The 22,280-nt window shown below is 39.7% G+C and overlaps 2 protein-coding genes across 2 annotated transcripts in view; one reads left to right on the top strand and one right to left on the bottom strand.

The window, feature by feature from the left end:
* Positions 1-22,280, bottom strand: part of ADAT2 (adenosine deaminase tRNA specific 2) — a 145,360-nt gene that overhangs the window by 7,673 nt on the left and 115,407 nt on the right. The gene's annotated exons all lie outside the window — the stretch shown is intronic.
* The window catches only part of AIG1 (androgen induced 1), a 235,916-nt gene that overhangs the window by 206,445 nt on the left and 7,191 nt on the right, over positions 1-22,280 (top strand).

Below are 22,280 nucleotides of genomic sequence, written 5' to 3'. Positions count from 1 at the left end.
GAGTCCGCCTACCGATGCAGGGGACACGGGTTCATGCCCTGGTCCGGGAAGATCCCACATGCCGCGGAGCGGCTGGGCCCGTGAGCCGTGGCCGCTGAGCCTGCGCGTCCGGAGCCTGTGCTCCGCCACGGGAGAGGCCACAACAGTCAGAGGCCCGCGTACCGCAAAAAAAAAAAGAAAAGACATATTCGGGTAGATGAATCTAACATAAGATATGTGCTTCTGCCAGGGCAAACTTGTACTTGTGAACTAACCCGTACAGAAAGTCAGTGTATCTGCCAGCAGTCCATTTAAAAGTGTTTGCAGTGGCCAATGCCGGGCTCATCAGAGCCCTGCTTGCAAGTCCACATCAGCTGGAGCAGCCAGAGACCATATTTGCACTCAGAGGAGCGATCATCTTAATTGTCATTGTGGTTGGTTCCAGGGCTGTGCATCTGTTTGCGTTCTATAGTCACTAACACCAAGATACTTGGTGATCCCACCAGACCACACGGTGCACATTGTGTTGGCATATAGGTCCTTTCCAATATCAGCATCACATCTTTAGGTTGAATTGGAAGCATTCCCATGAATGCCAGGATTCCATGCCCAAGAAGAATGGCTGGAAAGAGCTCCCGGATCTCAGAGCCTCCCACGGCTGAAGAGCCTCAGCTGACGTCGGGGAGCTCCGTTCTCTTCTCCAGGGAGGACAGTAAAGCCGCACTAGCTCCTGTTTGACAACCAGCATGGGGTAGCACGTCTCCTCCTTGATGTCATGTACAATTTCTGCTGTGGTAGTGAAGCTGGAGCATCTTTTTCTCACAACCTTTAGAAATATTCTTCCCAGTATGAGCTAGCTCGGTCCAGAAACAGGATAACATGGAGCATGCGTAACCCTCATAGATGGGCATCGTGTGGGTGACAGCATCACCCCAAGTCTGTACACGCAGCAGTGTGTGACCAGAGGCGCCCAGGGACGGCACAGCTGGAAGAGCAGCATGCACGGCTGGTTACTGAAGGGGTCAAACAGGACCTGTGACAAGTGGCCTTGAGGTTCAAGGGAGCTTCACTAAGGAGAGCATGGTGTTTCCCAGGAGCGGCCGGAATCACGGCAGTAGGTGTGATGCCAGATCCCCCAGCTCAGCCAGTAGGAGCAGAGCTACGCTCATCAGCATTCTTCTCGGACAGACACCTCTCTTCTTCTGGGTTCACCGTCCGCATGGCTTTCCTCTGCCCCATACCTACCATCACGTCCTCTTATCTTTGGCAATAAATAACAGAAGGTAACCAGGCACAGGGGTTATCGTCCCCAGCAGAGACCCCTTTGCTTGTGCCCGAGCCATTGTTGAGGGAAAGAACAGTGAGTTCTTGATTCTTCCTGTGACCTTCATTTGCTGCACGCATAGATGGAGAAGAACTGGTCGTGAAGAAGTGACGGTACCATTTCACACTGTACTCAGCTATTTATAACATGCTTTCTGAAATTCTGTGCATACATTTGCTTTAAAGTTTAGTACATCCAGTTGGAGGTTTTGTGTAACCAAGGAACGCTAGGGGTAATGTGTCTATGGAAGGGACTTGGCCTGATCTGACGTCTCTTCAGCCAGCTGACAATTTCTTGTGAGCTGTTCACCCCTCTGGGGCCTGATCAGATCTGAACAGAGCACTAATGACAATTTTTGGATTTCTCTAGAGGCCCTGTGAGATCCCGGCCCTGCCTCCCTGTGCCACCTCCTCTTCCCGTCCTTGCCCTCCCACCCTCCACCCTCCAGCCACACTCCACTACTTTCCATCCCTCAGAGCCACGTGCTCTTTCTTGCCTCAAGGCATTCACACATGCTCTTCCCTCACTGATCACCTGATTTCCAGCCCAACCCCTTAACCTACTGAGAGGTTATCTACCCGCCCTTGGATTTGTACCTTAAACATCACTTCTTCCAAGAAACCTTCCCTGATTCCTCATCTAGTTTAGGTCTGTACTGCTTCTTCCTTCCTGCTTCTTGTTTATTTGGAATTACTCCTTAGATATCTGGCTTTCCTACTGGATGGGGATGTCCTGAGGGTGGGAGCTAGGCCGCTTCTGTTTTTTCTGTATCCCCACCTCCTAGAATAATGTTTGTGCAAAATGTTTGTCAAGAGGGAAGAGATATGGGGATATATATATATGTATAACTGATTCACTTTGTTATAAAGCAGAAACTAACACACCATTATAAAGCAATTATACTCCAATAAAAATGTAAAAAAAAAAAACAACAAAAACACAGAAATGAAAGAATGAGGAAGGCTGTAAGCAAATGTTAAGGTTTGGTGACCACAAGCTGAGTAAGTTACCTCTTGATTTCTGTTTTCATTGTGACATGAAATTATCTAAATGCAAGGAGAAAGGTGGGTGACAAAGAAGGGGGTTTTTGTTTTGTTTTCTAAAGAAAGAATAATATAATATAACCCTCTTATCCATCACCTAGTTTCAACAATTATCAATATATTGCCAAACGTGTTTCATCTGCACCTCTACCTTGTTTTTTTATAGAGATATAATTTACATACCATAGAATTCACCCTTTTAAAGTGTACAATCCAGCGGTTTCTAGAATATTCACCAAGTTGTGCAACCATTACCCTAATTCCAGAACATTTTTATCACCCCCAAAAGAATCCCTGTACCCTTTAAGTAATCACTGTCCCGTCCGTCCCCTCTTCCCCTAGAGCCCAGCAATGACTCATCTACTCTCTGTCTATATGCATTTGCCTCTTCTGGACATTTCATATAAATGGAATCACACAAAATGTGGTCTTTATGCTGCCTTCTTTCACTTGTCATAATGATTTCAAGGCTCATCCGTGTTGTAGTACAAATTCATACTTCAGACATTTTTATGGCCAAATAATATGTCATGGTATGGATATACCACAATTCTTTTATCCATTTATCAGTTGATGGACATTTTTGGATTATTTCCACTTTTTTGGCTGAAAATGGAAATGTGAAGGTATAAGGTATCCACATAATTAAAGGGAGAAGAGCTAACAGGGAAGCAGGAGGATGTCAGGCCACAGAGAGGACCCATTTGAATTGAGACCAAAAATAATGCTGCACAGGCCTGTAACTTTATGGCACACAAAACCCTTTCAACGTGAGCTCTGCCTCTTCTCCAGAACTGCACAAGCCAGTTCTACTAATCTTCTTGTTCCCCAAACCTCCCTTGGTCTCTTCTTACCTCTGGCATTTGCATCATTCTCTCCATGGGGACCATTTTCTTCCAGGCTTTACTCCCACATGCAGTCTATCTTTGAGTCTCAGATCAGATGTCACTTCCTACAGGAAACCATCCCTGACACTCTGGGTCTGTGTTAGGTGCCCCTTTCCAGTCCTCCCATGGCATCCCCCCAGTCACTCATCAAAGCACTCACAGCACTGCTCTGCAGTCTCATCCCTGCGCCACTGCCAGGCTGGTGGGCAGTAACTACTACGACATTCTCCATGTGATCCTTAGTGCCTCAGACAATGCCTGGTACATAATCAGGGCTCAGTACATTTTGAAGGAATAAATGAACGAATGAGTGATGCATACTTTCAAAACCGTGAATCCATGAGGGTCAAAGACGATAAGAACTGGGGTAGGATAGTAATATGGCTGTCTTTCCAACCCACTGACGGTTGCAATTCCTCAGAGATAAATTTTCACACCCTTGATAAGTGAGAACTAGAGTGATTAATGTTTTTCAAAACATATTTATTTGTATTTCTGAACAAGTTTTCCATCAAAGTTGGAAATAAATATTTCAGAAATATTAGTTCATCAATTCTTCCATTCTCTTTCTTTGTCCACATTTGGTATTCCATTCTTGAATGAAGGTCTCTAGAATATAAAACAAAGTGGCAAGAGGCTGTTCACGCAGGTGAAACAGTTAAAGAAGAATAGGGTACTAGTCAGGATTTCAAATATAATCTAGCATTAGAGAGATAGACTCTTAATTGACACTGGAAAGGGTGAAAGTGCTTTTTCAAAAGAAAGAAAACTACTAGTGATATACCCCCCCATGGGGTACCATCAATTTTGTTAACTCAATTTTTTATTCCTTTTGTTAACTCAGTTAAAATTTTGACTATGTATACTCCCCCAAAATATTAAATATTATGGAAAATTAAAAATTTTACTAGCATAGTCAGTTAATAGGGATAGTCCCTGAACTTAACCAAATAAATCCCTCTTTAAAATGCTTATGCATATAAAATTCAGCAACATTTACTTGAGGTTATGGGGAGGGGGAAGGGTGAGCTGTGACAGGGCGAGAGAGAGTCATGGACATATACACACTAACAAACGTAGTAAGGTAGATAGCTAGTTGGAAGCAGCCGCATGGCACAGGGATATTGGCTTGGTGCTTTGTGACAGCCTGGAGGGGTGGGATAGGGAGGGTGGGAGGGAGGGAGACGCAAGAGGGAAGAGATATGGGAACATATGTATATGTATAACTGATTCACTTTGTTATAAAGCAGAAACTAACACACCATTGTAAAGCAATTATACCCCAATAAAGATGTTAAAAAAAAAAACAAAAAACATTGTATGCTCCAAGCCTTTGAATTAATTTTCCTTTGAGGAAGGCACTGTGTAGAGGAAGCAATGTTGGACACATACAAATCAAGTGATGTTGATCTATTGAAATGTAGCTGGCAACGATCCAGCTTCCTAGTTTGCTTTCAGTAGTTTATTTCTGAATGCATGCATCTTTAAACTATGCAGCTTGTTTTTACAAGAGACAGATAGTGGGAGATGGCCTTAAATTGACTCTTGCTTTGCAATCCAAAGTATATCTTTTTTTTTTAACATCTTTATTGGAGTATAATTGCTTTACAATGGTGTGTTAGTTTCTGCTTTATAACAAAGTGAATCAGTTACACATATACATATGTTCCCATATCTCTTCCCTCTTGCGTCTCCCTCCCTCCCACCCTCCCTATCCCACCCCTCCAGGCCGTCACAAAGCACCGAGCTGATTTCCCTGTGCTATGTGGCTGCTTCCCACTAGCTATCTACCTTACTTTTGGTAGTGTATATATGTCCATGCCTCTCTCTCGCTTTGTCACAGCTTACCCTTCCCCCTCCCCATATCCTCAAGTCCATTCTCTAGTAGGTCTGTGTGCAAGTTCCCCTGTGTTTATCTAATAATGAAGTTGGACAAGAATAATGCTGCCTCAGATTGCAGTGTCCAAGGCATTCATTAAAGTTAAGAATCAGTGCTCTTGCAGAGAAGCTTTATGCCTAATGTTGATCAGCCCTTTATTATGTGGAGTTTGCATGTATTCAAGTAGCAAGGAGCTCAACACAAAGGCCATCAGGTGGGTTTCCATGGTAGTAGTCCTTCTTTTGTTATTCCCATGTGAAACATAGACAGTATCCAAATACTCACCATGTCACTGCTTAATGAAAAGAAATAGAATATTGGTAACGCCAGTAAAGTCAGGAAGCTGGTCTTTGGGTGCAACACCAAAGGAGGACATGCTGTCCCCTCAGGTTTTCTTTTAAGCAGCTGTCCATGAAGCGGGACTAGTGTCCCTTTGATCCTATATTATGTCCTATTAATGACCTTCAGTGGCCTCATATCATTGCTCTAGGGACAAATAGAGCTAAATGATGACCAGGATAGTGCTGAATCTTATGAAAGACAAGTTTGTGATTGTAACTAAGAAGAGTGCAATGTGAAACTAGGGAAGAAAAAAATCAGCTTTTTAACATATTAAGGATAACACTGTGGAAAGAAAATTGCTTCTGGATTTTTGTTGTGTTTGTGTAGGTGTTCATCTTTCCTAGTGACTCAACACCTGGATTTGCCCAGTGTCTTTGTTGTTTAAAAATAAATGTAACTGGGAAGTGTCATTCCCATTGATGTGAATCAGTTATTGGAGTTCACAGCAGCACATGGGAGCTCTATGATGCAGCCTGGCTTGTTCTAACAGAGATCGCTGGAGAAGTCAACTGGTATTCAGTCATTCAAATAGAAGAATTTACTAAGGCTTAACATTATTTTTCTATTCAGTCCTCCCAAAACATCATTTCTGCCACTTGCTCAGGAGAGAATAAAAACTGTAACTCTTAATTTAATTTACTTTTCTCCTTCCCAGAGACTAGGAGATCTGAAAACATTTATGAACTGGTAAGACTTTAGTGCTTTAATTTTAGCTATTTTAATTCATGAAACCTCCACAGGGCTCTATAGGGCTTTCCCTTGTAGTACTAACCTTCATCATAAATGGCTCAAGTAAGTGTAAAATACGTGGAGGTATGTAAAATCATGCCAGATATTAAATATATTTTTAAATACTTCAAAAAGAAAACTTCAGTGAGATTGAGAGTAGGAATTACTATGGAACTGGATAAGAGTGTGGCTGGTGAGACAGAAATGGAAAGGACCCAGGACTGAGATGGAAGAAATTTAAACTGAATTAAGGGTTGAAGGTTTCCAGCTTGAAGTTGTTGGGAAGCATCCATTTACCTTTCAGGTGGGGTGGATGATAGAGGAAATGTGGGCTTTCCCAATGAACAGACAAGAATGAGTTCAAGGGAGAGAGTCAAAGTCAGCAGGACTAGAAACTGGGGGACTTACTGAATACCAGAAGGAGAAAAAGCTAGGGCAAGCAATTAAGGTCTTGCAATAGAAAAAAATTCTGAGGTCAGTGTTCATTTATCTATAGTTTCCATTGCTTTACTTAGAATTGACTTAGTTTACAAAATGTTGAAAGGAAAAACCAACAACCTAGAATTCTTCATCCAGCAAAATTATCCTCCAAACGTGAAGGAAAAATAAAGATTTTCTCAGACAAAAAAAAAAAAAAAAAAAACTGAGGGAATTCATTGCCTGCAAACCTGTCCTAGAAGAAATGTTAAAAGGTATTCTTTAGGGAGAAAGAAAATCATGAAGATCAGAAACTTGGATCTATATAAAGAAAGGAATAACAGAAAAAAGAATAAGTAAAGATGAAATAAAATATTTATTTTTCTTACTCTTAATTGATCTATTAGAGAAGTGTTCCTCAAAATTACAATAGTAACAATGTACGTGGATACATGAAATGAATGACAATGAAGTTATAAGGGATGGAAACGAGGAAGTGAGAGAACCCTGTATTAGGTATCTGCACTACCTAGGAATCAATATTTGAAAGTGGACTTATATTAGTTATGAATGTGAAACACTAGAAAAAATTTGCAAAAAGAAGTATAATTGATATTCTGAGAGAGAAGAAAAAATGGAAGCATATAAAATACTAATTAAAACCAGAGAAAATGGAAACAAGGGAGAAGAAAATAAGAAACAAAAAACAAGTACAATGAATAGATACTACAAATAGTTATTAGTCCAACTATATCAATAATCACTTTAAATGTAAATGTTTAAATACATCAATTAAAAGACAAAGATAACAGTAACCAAATATGTGTTGCCTACAAGAAACCCACTTTAAATATAAAGACATAGATAGGCCAAGAGTAAAGGGATGGAGAAAGATTTAACAGGCTAATACTAATCAAAATGAAAATGGTTTAGCTATCTTTATTTCAGACAAAGCACACTTCAAAACAAACAAAATTATCACAGATAAGGAGAAGCACTATATAATGATAAAGGGATTTATTCTCCAAGAAGACATAACAACCTTTAATGTGTGCTTCTAACAACAGAACATCAAGCCATGTGAGGGAAAAACTGATAGAACTACAAGAAGACATAGTCAAATCCACTATTATAGTTGGAGACTACAACAACTGTTTTTCAGTAATTGATAGATCGTGCAGGCAAAAAATTAGTAAGGATATAGTTGACCTGAACAGCACCATCAATCAACTTGATCAAATTGACATACATAGAATACTCTATTCAACAAGAGCAGAGTACACATTCTACTCAAGCTCACGTGGAACATTCACCAAGATAGATAATATTCTGAGCCAGAAAACACACCTTAAATTTAAAGGTATAGAAATCATACAAAATATGTTCATAGTCCACAATGGAATTAAACTAGAAATTAATAACAGAAAGATATCTAAAAGATCCCCAAATATTTGGAGTTTAAGTAACATGCTAATAAACTACACAGGTCAAAGAAGAAGTGTCAAGAAAAATTTAAAATATTTTGAACTGAAAGAAGGTGAAGATACAACTTATCAAAATTTATAGGATTCAGAGAATGCAGTGCTCAGAGGTTAATTCAGAATATTAAGTGCATATATTAGAAAAGAAATAGATCTAAAACCAATAACCTAAATTTCCACTTTAAGAGACTAGAGAAAGAAGAGCAATTTAAACCAAAATCAATCAGAAGAAAGAAAATAATAAAAATTATAGATGAAATTGAAAACTGGAAATTGATAAAACCAAAAACTAATTCTTTGAAAAGGTCAGTAAAAGTGATTAAGCTCTAGCCAGGTTAACCAGGAAAAGAACAGAGAAGACACACATTACTAATATTAGAAATTTAAGAGGAGTCTCACTACTGATCCCATGGACATTAAAAGAATAATTAAGGAATATTATGAACAACTCTGTGTCCACAAACTTGATAATAACTAGATGAAATGGACCAATTTACCAAAACTCACAGAGGAAAAATAGACAATCTGAATAGGCCTGTGTCTACTAGAGAAATTAAATCAATTTTTAGTAACCTTCCAAAACAGAAAGCTTCAGGCCCAGAGGGTTTTACTGGTGAATTCTACCAAATGTTTAAGGAAGAAATTATAAAGATTCTTTACAATCTCTTTCAGAAAATAGAAGCAGAGAAAGCACTCTCTAACTCATTCTATGAGGCCATCAATATCAATACTAGAAAAAGACATTACAAGAAGGAAACTTACAGACACATACCTCTCTTGAATATAGATGTAAAACTTCTCAAAAATATTAGCAAATCTAATCCAACAGTGTATAAAAAGTTTTATTCACCAAGACCAAGTGGAATTTATTCCAGGTATGCAAGGCCAGTCAACATTGAAACATCAATTAATGTAATCCACCACATCAACAGACTAAACAGGAAAAATTGTATGATGATATTAATAGATGCAGAAAAAGAATTTGACAAAGGCCAACACCCACTCATGACTTAAAAAAAAAAAAAGAAAACTCAGCAAAGTATGAATAGAGGAGAACTTTCTGAAGTTGATAAAGAACATCTATCAGGGCTTCTCTGGTGGCGCAGTGGTTGAGAGTCCGCCTGCTGATGCAGGGGACACGGGTTCGTGCCCCGGTCTGGGAGGATCCCACATTGCTGCGGAGCGGCTGGGCCCATGAGCCGTGGCCGCTGGACCTGCGCGTCCGGAGCCTGTGCTCCGTGGCGGGAGAGGCCACAACAGTGAGAGGCCTGTGTACCGCAAAAAAAAAAAAAAAAACAACATCTATCAAAAAACCCCACAGCTAACATCATACTTAATGGTGAAAAACTGGATGCTTTCTCTTTAATGTTGAGAACAAGTCAAGGATGTCCTCTCTAATCATTCCTGAAGTCCTAGTGCATCATTCCTAGCTAGTGCAATAAGACAAGAAAAGAAGATAAAAAATATATATAGATTAAGGGAAAGAATAAAACTGTTTTTGTTCACAGATGACATGATTGTCCATGTAAACAATCCAAAAGAATTAACAAAAAAACTCCTGGAACTAATTAGTCACTGAATACAAGGTCTATTGATTTCCTGTGTCCTAGCAATGAATAATTGGTATTTGAAATTGAAAACAATACCACTTACACTAGCATCAAAATAGTGAAATACTTAGATAACAATCTAACAAAATATGTACAAGATTTATATGCAAAACTATAAAACACTTGTGAAAGAAGTAAAAAAGATGTAAATAAGTAAAGGGAGAGTCTGTGTTCGTGGATTGGAAGACACAATATTTTTAAGATGTCAGTTCTTACCAGCTTGACCTATAGATTCAACACAAGCCCAATTAAGATCCCAGCAAGTTATTTTGTGGACATAAAAAACTGGATCTAAATTTTATGTTGAAAGGCAAAAGACCCAGAATAGCCAATGCAATATTGAAAAAGAAGAAAATTGGAGAACTGACACCACCTGATGTCAAGACTTACTATAAAGCTACAGTAATCAAGACACTGCGGTCTTAGTGAAAGGATATACACAAAGATCAATGAAACAAAATAGAGAGCGAGCCCAGAGGTAGAAATCTAGTCAACTGATACTTGACAAAGGAGCAAAGGTAATTCAATGAAGAAACGATACCTTTTCAACAAATTGTGCTGAGACAATTAGAAGTCCTTATGAAAAAAACTGAATCTAGACACAAACCTTATACCTTTCACAAAAAATAACTCAAAATGCATCATAAATCTAAATGTAAAACTCAATACCATCAACTCCCATAACAAAACACAAGGAATTTGGGTTTTAGATACAACACTAAAGCATAAGGAAAAAAATATTGAAAACGTATTCAGCTTCCCAAAATATGTTACAAATGTATTTGGTGGGCAAAAATTGGAAAAAAAGAGAAAAGAGGTTGTAACAGAGTAGAACCCATATCTTTCATCTTAGCAAGTCAGAAGATAATATCTAAAATTGATAAGTCAAGAAACAGCAATATATGGGTATTTTTAAGAAACATGGGACTAAAGATAAACGAAACAGCTGAACTTGTTGAAATGTGGCTTCCTCTGGAGAACAGGATGGGGCATGGCAAGGAGACAGGGCTGCAGTTGGATAGGGCAGAGAGTTTCTGCTTTTTTAACTTCAGCTTTATAGAACTTTTGATGGTTTAATTTGGACAAAAATTAAAATGAAGTTGAAAAATGAACACTACAACTCAACTTAAAAATAGTAATTGACTCTATTACTCCTCCCTCGCGCATAATACTAAGGCGTCGTCTAATGTCTGTGTTACTGTTAGACTTGGGACCCTGTCTCAAGGGCAGGGACCACATCTACTTCACATACTGCTGTTTTCATGTCTGACACATCCAGGCCCTGATATGTATTTGTTGAATGAAAAAAAAATAAAAGAAACATTTAGCAGTTGTAGAAGCAGCACACAGAGGACAAATGTGACAAATAATGCAGAGGTGGCCTCACTATAACTCGACACAGGGCACTGGCACAGAGCAGGAGCTCAGGAAATGTCTGGAAATGTTGCTGTTTATTAAAGAAGGTCGGCAATTAGAGAGAGCTTGGATCAAAGAAGATGTAATCATGGCAGGGATAACCCAAACATTGTTTGTAATCCTAAAATAAGAATCTAGGAGAGGGAGGTGCATGAAATGTGCTAGAGAGACACTAGAGATCATTTCGGCAAAATATGGAAAATTATGATTTTCAGTTGTGGGTATAGCGTGTTCTTCCTCCTCTTTTTCCAGAGGTAGTAGTTTAAACGCATGGCTTTCTCATTCCTGCAGCCAATTCTGATGATTGCTTGGGCCATAACAATCCCTTGCTGACCACACTTCCCACCTCCCTCCAGAAAGAACACATGTTCCCTGTGGTGTTCAGAAATGTGTCAACTTGATGTTTGGTACCTGTATGCTTTGAGAAGGTCCGTCCAAATGATTAAAGTTAATAAGCAAAACCAGTCATGATTTTATTAAGGGAAATTTGAATTGAATTCTCTCCAGGGCAACATCACCATAAGACCAGGTAGGCTGTAGAAAGTGGGACCCAAAGGAGGCCAATCATTTGAAACCAGTTTAGACGTGTGCCCGGACATTTGCTGTGGGAAAATATTCTGAGGTAGCTTATTGGCCTGCCTTTGTGGATAAATTACTCTGATATTTGTGATTTAGAATCAGGAAGAAAACACATCCCCTCATTACCTCATTACAGGAATTCATTCTGGGAGGCACACACAATTTGCCTGCTTCCCCAGGGATGGGTGGAGGGACTAGTAACCTTGAAAACATCTTTGTGAATGAGAAGTTGGGGAAAATATTCTATATTTCTGCATAAAGAGAAGCATTGGAAAGCTTACTCGTTTATTTGGTTTGCTTGCTTTTTTGTCTAACCTAAGTTGACTGTGCTAAGAACTTCACACTATCTAACGACTACACCTCTGAGGGAAGCAGTACTGTTTACATCCTTTACCAAAGGGGAGACCGAGGCTCAAGAAGTTCAATAATACCCAAGGTGACCGGACTACCACGCGGACGATCTGGAAGTTGGTCTGAAGTATAAATGGCACAACTACATGAACAGGACCCGCTACATAATTTGTGGGGTCCAGAGCAAAACAAAAGTGTGGAGCCCCTTGTTCAAAAATTGTTACGAATTTCAAGATGGTGACAGCAGAGCATTAAGCCAACTGTGAGGCCCTTCTGAGCACAGGGCCCCGTGTGTCTGCACCCGTAAACCTTGCTCCATGTATAGATACATCCCAGGTTCTATAAATTTGGGCTAGCTCTAAGGAGAACATTGAAAAGACCTTGATGAATCTTAAATTATGATTTTACCTTAAAAGACTGTCTTGAAGAATACTCTATTAAACCTGCAGTAAATGAAGAATTATGTAATTATGTCTGTAGCTTCTAAAATTATGTCTGTAACTGAGCTAGAGGATGTTTCAGCACTGCTTCAGATGGGATGTCTCCATCTGGTATTTGCCTGTGAATTAACACTTTAATTCTCTAGCACCACCATACACATCACCAAGGAGAATTTTTTGAGCCCTGTTTTCAGAGCCCTGTTCTCTTCTAGACAAATGTCCTTTGTCATATTCCCTGGGACCTACAGCCTTTTCAGTGGGAAACTTGGCACTCCTCCTCAAGGGCACACCTTTGCACCCCAACTGCTGCTTGCTCCCACCTGGCACACAGTGGGGACTCAAGAAATGTTTGTTGAGTAAATTGGTGAGTACATGAACTCCAGAACACTTCAGAATTCTAGATTCTCAGAAATGTAGCAAGAACCAGTCTCCATGCAATCAATATTCAGGAGATGTCCAAGGGGCCTTTAGATTGGCCCTAAAATGAGACAGTTAGCTCTAAAGAGAGGGCTAGGTCTAAAGTCAGCATTTGAGCCAAAGGTCCAAACTACCCTTGAAAAGTCCTTCAGAAGCATCAGGTGGGAGGTACCATGTGAGACACACAGAATCCACTGGGCAAGAAGCTGATGCACATCCTTTGTCTAACCCCACCTTGGGGCACAGGCTCATTGCCTGCCAAGCAGAATCGTAAATTCCAGTAGGCTAACTGCACGTATGATGTGACTGTTCCTTAAGAGGTAAGTCAGAGCTTTCTCTGAAGGAAGTGTTTAATCATTTTATCCCTGCAGTTGCTTTTCTCCCCTTGGGAGACATTGTAAAATTCGATTTCTGAGTTTTATAAGAGACTCAGTCTTGTGTTAAAACGTCACCAAAACTGATTTATCTTACATCTTGTAAAATTTCTACATCTCACACATTTTCTACACTGAGCACGAGTTGCTTTTATATTCCGTGGGGAAAAAAAGAAAAAAATTTACACAGAGATTTCAAAGTTGGATCATACTTTTGGTTCCGAGCACATCAACAGCTGTTCCCATCCATTGTATCCTAGTCTTCAGAGCACGAGGGGAGCCTGGCATACAGGCTAAGAGCGAAACCACTCAGGTGGGTATCTCCACTTCTCCACTTATTGACCCTCTCAGAGCCTTGGTGTCTTCATCCGTAAAATGGTACTAATATAATCCCTTCCCCAAAGATTTGCTCTTGTAAAACACTGAGCACCGTGCCTGTCACTAAGAATTCAATGTCGTTAGCTATTAGCTGCTACTGCATATGAGTCTGTGTCCTGTGTCTTTTGCGCTAATAGCCCAGCTGTCAAATAGCCTAGCTCCTTATCTAAATGTGAATAATAAAATCAGTTTTTCAATCCTCTTTCAAATAAACTAATCTTAAGAACTGAAAGGTTATCTGAGGTAAGATAGGTACATGTGTCTATCTAGGATGAACAAGGGCGACACAGCCAAAAAAGGGAAGGGTGATATTTCCCCCTTACTACAACTCCTCAAGGGCTCCAGTGACCACCGCAATTCATGGTCTATATGATAGGATGAAATTTGGCCATGGGACAGAAAGAGCTACTGAGCTTGACAAGGGCAATTTTTCTTTACTTACTATTTATCTCATATCAGACAAAATAGACTTTGAAATAAAGACTATTACAAGAGACAAAGAAGGACACTACAAAATGATGAGGGGATCGATCCAAGGAGAAGATATAACAATTGTAAATATTTATGCACCCAACATAGGAGCACCTCAATACATAAGACAAATACTAACAGCCATAAAAGGGGAAATCGACAGGAACACAATCATAGTAGGGGACTTTAACACCCCACTTTCACCAATGGACAGATCATACAAAATGAAAATAAATAAGGAAACACAAGCTTTAAATGATACATTAAACAAGATGGACTTAATTGATATTTATAGGACATTCCATCCAAAAACAACAGAATACACACTTTTCTCAAGTGCTCATGCAACATTCTCCAGGATAGATCATATCTTGGGTCACAAATCAAGCCTTGGTAGATTTAAGAAAATTGAAATCGTATCAAGTATCTTTTCTGGCCACAGTGCTATGAGACTAGATATCAATTACAGGAAAAGATCTGTAAAAAATATTTATCATTTATACCTAGTCAAAGTAGATTTCAGTGATACACATACCACTTGGAATCTGAAATTTTTCTTGCTTCCACTTGGTAGGTGGAAAGTCAGTTTTCTAATTATTCTCAATTCTCAAAGATACTGTGATAATAGATGCCTACTCTACCCTGGAACCACTTGTCCATTGGCTTCAAGACACTACACTTCTGTCTTTCTTCCATGTCTCTAGCCCATCTTTTTCAGCTTCTTTTTAACCTCATCCTCCTCAAACTACCCCTTAAATCTTGATCTTTTTCAGGGCTCTCTTATGGACATACTTCCTTCATACTGTGTACTCTACCTTAATCTGTTCTGATGGCCTCAACCACCATCTTTTTGCCAGTGAACCCAATATCTGTATTGCCGCATCAGTCCTTTCTCTACAGTCCAAACCCATGTAACTGCCTTCAAGATATCTCCACTTGGATATCTTACAGATGCCTCAAACTCAACGTGTCCAAACTGAATTCATCATCCCCCCAAATCAGCTCTCTGACAGCATTCCCTATCTCAGGAAATGGCAACACTCTCCACCCAGTTAATCAAGCCAGGAATCTATGATTAATCCTTAACTCATCTCAGTTCCCTCATTGCCTAAATCCAATCAATCACCAAGTTCTCTTAATTCCATTTCCTAAATCAGTGCCTTTCAAACTAATTTTACTGTAAATAAATGAAACATCCTTTGCATCATGACCCAACCAGCATGCGCGTGCGCGCGCACGCGCGCGCGCGCACACACACACACACACACACACACACACACACACACACACATACAAGTGAGACTGAAGTTCTGAAAAAAAATTTATCATCGTTATGTGCAAGGCTTTCTGATATTTTCTATTATGTTTTCTTCTGTTGTTGCTTTTTAAAATGCTAGTAACCAGTGGGTTACTGGCAAGTGTTTAACAACCAGCTCTTCTGGAGGCGAGGCAAGGAGAGCCAGATATGTAGCATTTGGCAGTTTTTGGTATAAATACTCCCACCATGAATTTAAGCCACCCACTAACAAGCCTGGAAACATCCTAAAGATACCAGCTCTCCTGACCATATATACAGCATGCAACTGCTTATGACCTACAGTTTTTGATGGACACTGGTCTAAATAGCTCTAAATCTACCAACTAATTTTCATTCCCAATGCTACCATTCTAGACCTGGCCACCACCATTTCTGATACAATTGTTTTCCAGGTCAATCTGATCTGTTTCATATTTATTTAATACCCTTAAAAGACTTCCAGTTGTCCACACTAGGACAGAGTCTATAATTCTTACCATGGCTTAAAAAGCCACCCACAGTTTGGCACCTGCCTGCACCTCATGCCCTCTCCCTTGATTTCAGTAAGAATGGTTTCTTCCTGAACATCTGGGAATTCACCCTTGCTTTCATGTCTTTGGACATACTGTTCCATTTGACTAGAAAGTTCTTGCCTCCCACCTTTGTTCAACTAACTGTTACTCATCCTTTGCATCACAGCTTAAATGCTACGTTATTCATTTATTCCTTCTCCTGCTATGTAACAGGCATTGTGGTAAGCACTGAGGATACAATGATATGTAGAAATAGACTCAGTCCCTCACCTCACAGAACTTAGATATGCTAGAAGGGGAGAACCATTATGCAAATGAAGATATCATTCAAATTTAAGTACTAATAAAAGGAGAGCTTAAAAAATAAAAGAGATTCATGGTTCTATAAGAATGTATAAAATCTGACCTCTAGCAGATCAGGGAAAACTTTCCAATGTGATGACTGGTTAGTTATAATAGTTGAGCTAAGCTATAAAATAGAAATATAACTTAATGAGTCTAAGGGGTGGATAACTAACAGCATAGGCAGAAACAGAAGCATGTGTAAATCCACATGGCAGGAAGGAACATGGTAAAATCAAGGAACCAGGAACCAAATGAAAGCTAGTGTAAGAGGAGCAAGGTAGGAGGTGGGGGTATGAGACAGGTAGAAGCCAGCTCTATGAAGGGCACTCTAGGCGTCATTAAAAATAGGGGGTCTTTGGGCTTCCCTGGTGGCGCAGTGGTTGAGAGTCCGCCTGCCGATGCAGGGGACGCGGGTTCGTGCCCTGGTCCGGGAGGATCCCACATGCCGCGGAGCGGCTGGGCCCGTGAGCCATGGCCGCTGAACCTGCGCGTCCGGAGCCTGTGCTCCGCTACGGGAGAGGCCACAACAGTGAGAGGCCCATGTACCGCAAAAAAAAAAAAAAAAAAAAGGGCCTTTGAAAAAGAGCAATGGAAGGCCAATAACATGTTTGAAGCTGGCATATAATGTGTCAGGTTTCTAGTTTGAAACACTCACTCTGGTGGTTATGAGAATGAACTGGAAGGAGGCAAAAGTAAATGCAGAGACAAACTAGAAACTATTACGCTACTCTAGACAGAGGTGATCACAACACAAATTAAGATGTTGTTCATGGAGATGGGAAAAACTGACTTATTAGAGAGATGTGTGAGACGACCTTAACAAGACAAAGTAATGGACTGAATATATATGTGGTGAAAGAGATGGACACAGCAAAGATGAACCCCAGGCTTCAGTTACAAAACTGAATGAATGATAGTACCATTGAATGAAATGGAATACCAGAGGACGACCAAGCTTGTTGGAAAAAAGCATGACTTTGGCTGTAGCTGTATGGAGTTTGAGGTACCATTATAGATGTGTAAAATGAGATCTTCTGAGGACTATTTGATCAACCGTTCTGGAACAGAGGAGAAATCTGGATTAGGACATAGATCTGTGGAATATCTGTACAGGTGGTAGACATGCAGCATTGAACATGGAAGAACTTATCAACCCAGAAGACATAATATGAGAAGAGTGTTTAAAAGCCAATCCTTAAGGAACTTCAACGTTTAATGGCTGGAGTAAAGGGTGAACTTAGAAAGGAAACCAAGGAGAGCAGCCAACAAGGTAGGAAGAAAACAGGAGAAATTGAGGTCGAAGAGCTGATATGTTTCGGTGAAGCATAAGAAAAGAAGCCAGGCTGTTGGAGGAGGAGTGCAGAGTACAGACCAGGAATCAGTGAGTGCAGACTCACTGGAGAAGTTTGTCTTTGAAGAGAAGGAGACATATAGAGCAGTATTTGTGAAGTTGATGGACACTTTTTGATTGTGTTTGAATGAGAAGCATTTGAGCATATTCATCAGCTGTGAAAAAACTGGTTTGAAAGGAAGGTGAATACACAAGAGAAAGAAAGCCTAATGGTAAGTGTAAGGTTCACAAAAAAGCAGAGAATGATCCCTGTGCCCCCATGACACTCCTACACTTACCCTAATTCTTACTACACTTGTGTTTTCTCTGTGAGTATCTGTATTCCTCGTTAGACTGTACTGCATGAGAACAAGAATCACCCTTGCCTCATCTGCTTCTGTATCCCTAGTGTGCAGCACAACTCAGACAGGAGGCATTAATAAATTTCATTCTTTTTTTTTTTTTTTTGCGGTATGTGGCCCTCTCACTGCTGTGGCTTCTCCCGTTGCGGAGCACAGGCTCCAGACACGCAGGCTCAGCGGCCATGGCTCACGGGCCCAGCCGCTCCACAGCACGTGGGATCCTCCCGGACCGGGGCACGAACCCGTGTCCCCTGCATCGGCAAGCGGACTCTCAACCACTGCGCCACCAGGGAGGCCCAATAAATTTCATTCTTAATTGCACATTCAAGTGAATGAAATTGGAGGTACACTTAATAAAACAGTCAACCCCAGAAGTCTCGTAGTACTATAGCATATGCATATATATGTATGCACATGCACACACACCATGGTTATCAATTTTTTTAGACTAAAATTTAAATTGACATCATTACCTTAAGCATAAGCTGTTTGGGCACTAAGATGAGAAGGTCTTAGAATGAGATCAAAGTTGAAAGTCGACCAAGAACTGAGAACTCTCCACAAATAGACGAGCAAGGCCGTGAGTCATTTTTGTGCAGAAAATTGAGCCCTGATTATATCAAGCAAACACATTGTGAAAGCACACAACCTGTTAAGACAAGTGGGTGCATCACTCACACCGATCCAGGTGAAACCCCACATAACAGGACTTCTATATCTGAGATGGTATGATGACTTACTAAGTCAAAACAACTTAAAAGAAAAGAAAAGAAAAGAAAAGAAAAACTTCTCTTTGTTTTTGGAGACAATATTAAATGCCTCATATAAAGAAGCAAGTCCATGCAGGAGAAAAGAAATCAGGTGTGCGTTCCTTTCCCAGCTTTGCCATTTTTAAAGACAAGTTCTTTAGTCTCAGTTTCTTTATCTGTGAAATGCGGATAATCATACTTCATAGGGTGCTTGAATAAGTTAAGGGGGATTACATACTCAGAATAGCTATCCACTTCCCTAACCTGAGAATTTTACATTTCCATTGTCAGTTCTGACATATTCTGACTATACTCTATAAACTCTGATTTTTACCTCAGTAGAGTGAGGATGACATGCTATATCTGGGATTGCTGAGAAGACTAAGTAAGATAATGTGCATGAAGGTCCTTTGTGAAATAAAAAGAACTACTTTTTTAAATTGAAGTATAGTTGACTTACAATATCATATTAGTTTCAGATGTACGACATAGTGATTTGATATTTTTATAGATTATTCTCCATATAAAATTATTATAAAACAGTGGCTATATTCCCTGTGTTGTACATTACATCCTTGTAGCTTATTTTGTACCTATTAGTTTGTACCTCTTAATCCCCTTCACCTATCTTGCCCCTCCCCTCACACTTCTCCCTTCTGGTAACCGCTAGTTCATTCTCTGTATCTGTGAGTCTGTTTCTGTTTAGTATATTAACTCATTTGTTGTATTTTTTAGATTTCACATATACGTGATAACATGCAGTATTTGTCTTTCTCTAATTTATTTCACTAAGCATAATTCTCTCCAGGTCCACCCATGTTGTTGCAATGGCAAAATTTCATTTTTTTTATGGCTGAGTAATTTTTCATTGTGTATATACACCACATCTTTATCCATTCATCTATTGATGAACACTTAAGATAGTTTTCATATCTTGGCTACTGCAAATAATGCCACTATGGACATTGGAGTGAATATATCTTTATGAATTAGTGTTTTCATTTTTTTCAGGTATAATTCCAGGAGTGGAATTGCTGGATCATATTGTAGTTCTATTTTTAATTTCTTGTGGAACTGCCATACTGTTTTCCATAGTGGCTGCACCAACTTACATTCCCACCAACGTATATTACGGTTCCCTTTTCATTACATCTTCACCCACACTTATTATTTCTTGTCTTTTTGAGGATAGCCATTCTGACAAGTATGAGATGATATCTCATTGTGGTTTTGACTTGCATTTCCCTGATGATTAGTGATGTTGAGCACCTCTTCATGTGCCTGTTGGCCATCATACAAAGAACTACTTAAATTAGGGAGCAGCAAACTGCAGCCAGTGGGTCATATCCAGCCCACCCACCGTCTGTTTTTTTTTTTTTGTTCTTTTATGACCCAGCTAAGAATGGTTTTTACATTATTTAATGATTGGAAAAAATCAAAAGAAGATGAATATTTCAAGACATGTGAAAATTATATGAAATTCAAATTTCAATGTCTATAAATAAAGTTTTATTGGAACACGACCATATCATTTGTTTACATACGGTCTACAGCTGCTTTTACACTGCAATGGCAGAGCTGAGAGTTGTGACAGGGACAGTAAGGCCTGCAAAACTGAGAATATTTACTAACTGGTCCTTTACAGAAAAGGTTTGCTGACAAAGGACATAGAGGAAAACCTAAAAGACACAAGGGAGCCCTGGGAAAACTGGGGGAGATGGGAGTAAGAAGTAATGTTCTGGGCACAGGAACAAATACAGCATGTTTTGTGTGCTCAAGGAAGAGCAGGAAGTCACTGTGGCTGGAGTGGAGTGAGTGAGGGGGGAGATGAGTAGGAGAAAAGTCAGAAAAGTGCCCAGCCTGCTTAGGCAGGGCCTTGAAGAACCATCTAGGGACTCTTGCTTATACTCAGTTGAGAGAAAAGCTACTTGGGAGCAAAGTAGTGGCAAGACCTGACTTTAATTCAGATCAGCCTGGATGCGCCAATGAGAATGGGCTATAACATAAACTGTAGCAAGGAGAAAAGTGAGTCAAGAAGAGATTGCAGTGGTGCCGGTGAGAGGTGATGATGGTTTGAGCCCAGATGGCAGTGGTGGCAATGGTGAGAAGTAGATATTTGGAGCATATTTGGAAAGTAGAGCCAATAGGATCTAAGGATGGATTGATTGGATGTGGATTTTGAGAAAAAAATGTCAAAAATGACCCTGTATTTTCTGGCTCAAGCAATTGCTGGAGTAAGGTAGTAGTCATTGATTTGAGAAGGGAAGGATGTGGGAGACATATGTTTGCTTTTGGATGACAGAGGGAGGGGGCAGATATGCAGGAATTGGGATGCAGGAATGGTGAGTACATCATGGAAACGTTAGGTTGGAGATGCATCCTCCAAGTGGAGATGTGCAGTGGACAATTGAGTATGGAACTCTGGAGATCAGGCTGGAGATATGAATTTAGGAGTCCTCTACAGATAGATGGGATGTGGCAATGGTTGTTATATCTATTCAGTATTATAAGATGATTCCATACGGACCAAAAGTGCATTGCAAACAACTTCTGAGGAATAGCAGCCTGGCATCAGAGACGTTACCAAAAGCTGCAAAGGAAAGTTTCGTTCAAGTAGAACAAAAGTAGAAAGCCAGGAACAAGTGTAAAAATATAACTAGCATTCATAATTAGAACTACTCCTAATTTGCCTAATTGAGGAAACAGTTTACAGTGAGTCAGATTGTAATTTTATACGTTGGTTTGCAAAATCATTTACAGCTCTATGGTATTATATTTTGGGTATATTGCATATTATCTCCATAGAAATTAATAAGCCCTTTGATGGGTGCACAACACCTCCTTACAAGACAAGATTAGGACAAGATTAGGAAAATAAAACTGCCTGTAACATACAAACAAAATACGATGCATCAGAATCCTTTAGGGTAGTTCAACTTCTGTTGATTCTCACAAATACTTCAGTTTTTTTTGGTTTTTGTTTTTAATTGTGACTAGCTTGGCTTCCTCTTTTGGTAAAAATCTTTTAGTTTGGACAATTAGTCAAGGTGACCTGGATGGGCTTAATGAGTGCCTCTCCCCTCTACAGCAGTGTTTCTCAATCTTTCTTTCATTATTGACTCCTTCCACCAAGGAAATTTTTAGATTTTTTTTCCCTAATTTCCACCCCATGGAAATGTTTTATTGTCATAAAATATGCATAGCACAACATAATATTTATCGCTTTAAGCATTTATAAGGGTACAATTGAGTGTCATTGAATCCATTCACGTTGTTATATAAGCATCATCACTATCTATACCCAAAATATTATCATTATCCCCAACTTAAGCTCTGTACCATATATAATCATTCCCTATTCCCCACTCCCCCCAGGCCCTGGTAACCTCTATTATACATTTCATCTCTATGAAGTATTCTAGGTATTCTAGTATCTTATATAAATAGAGTCATATAATATTTGTCCTTCTGTGTCTGGCCTATTTCACTTAGCATTAAGTTTTCAAGGTTCATCCATGTTGTAGCATGTATCAAAATTTCGTTCCTC

Source organism: Lagenorhynchus albirostris, chromosome 12, assembly GCF_949774975.1.
Source record: "Lagenorhynchus albirostris chromosome 12, mLagAlb1.1, whole genome shotgun sequence".
In the NCBI taxonomy this organism is placed as follows: Eukaryota; Metazoa; Chordata; class Mammalia; order Artiodactyla; family Delphinidae; genus Lagenorhynchus; species Lagenorhynchus albirostris.
Note: the sequence above shows the minus strand (reverse complement) of the source record. Positions and strands in the feature narration are given on the sequence as shown.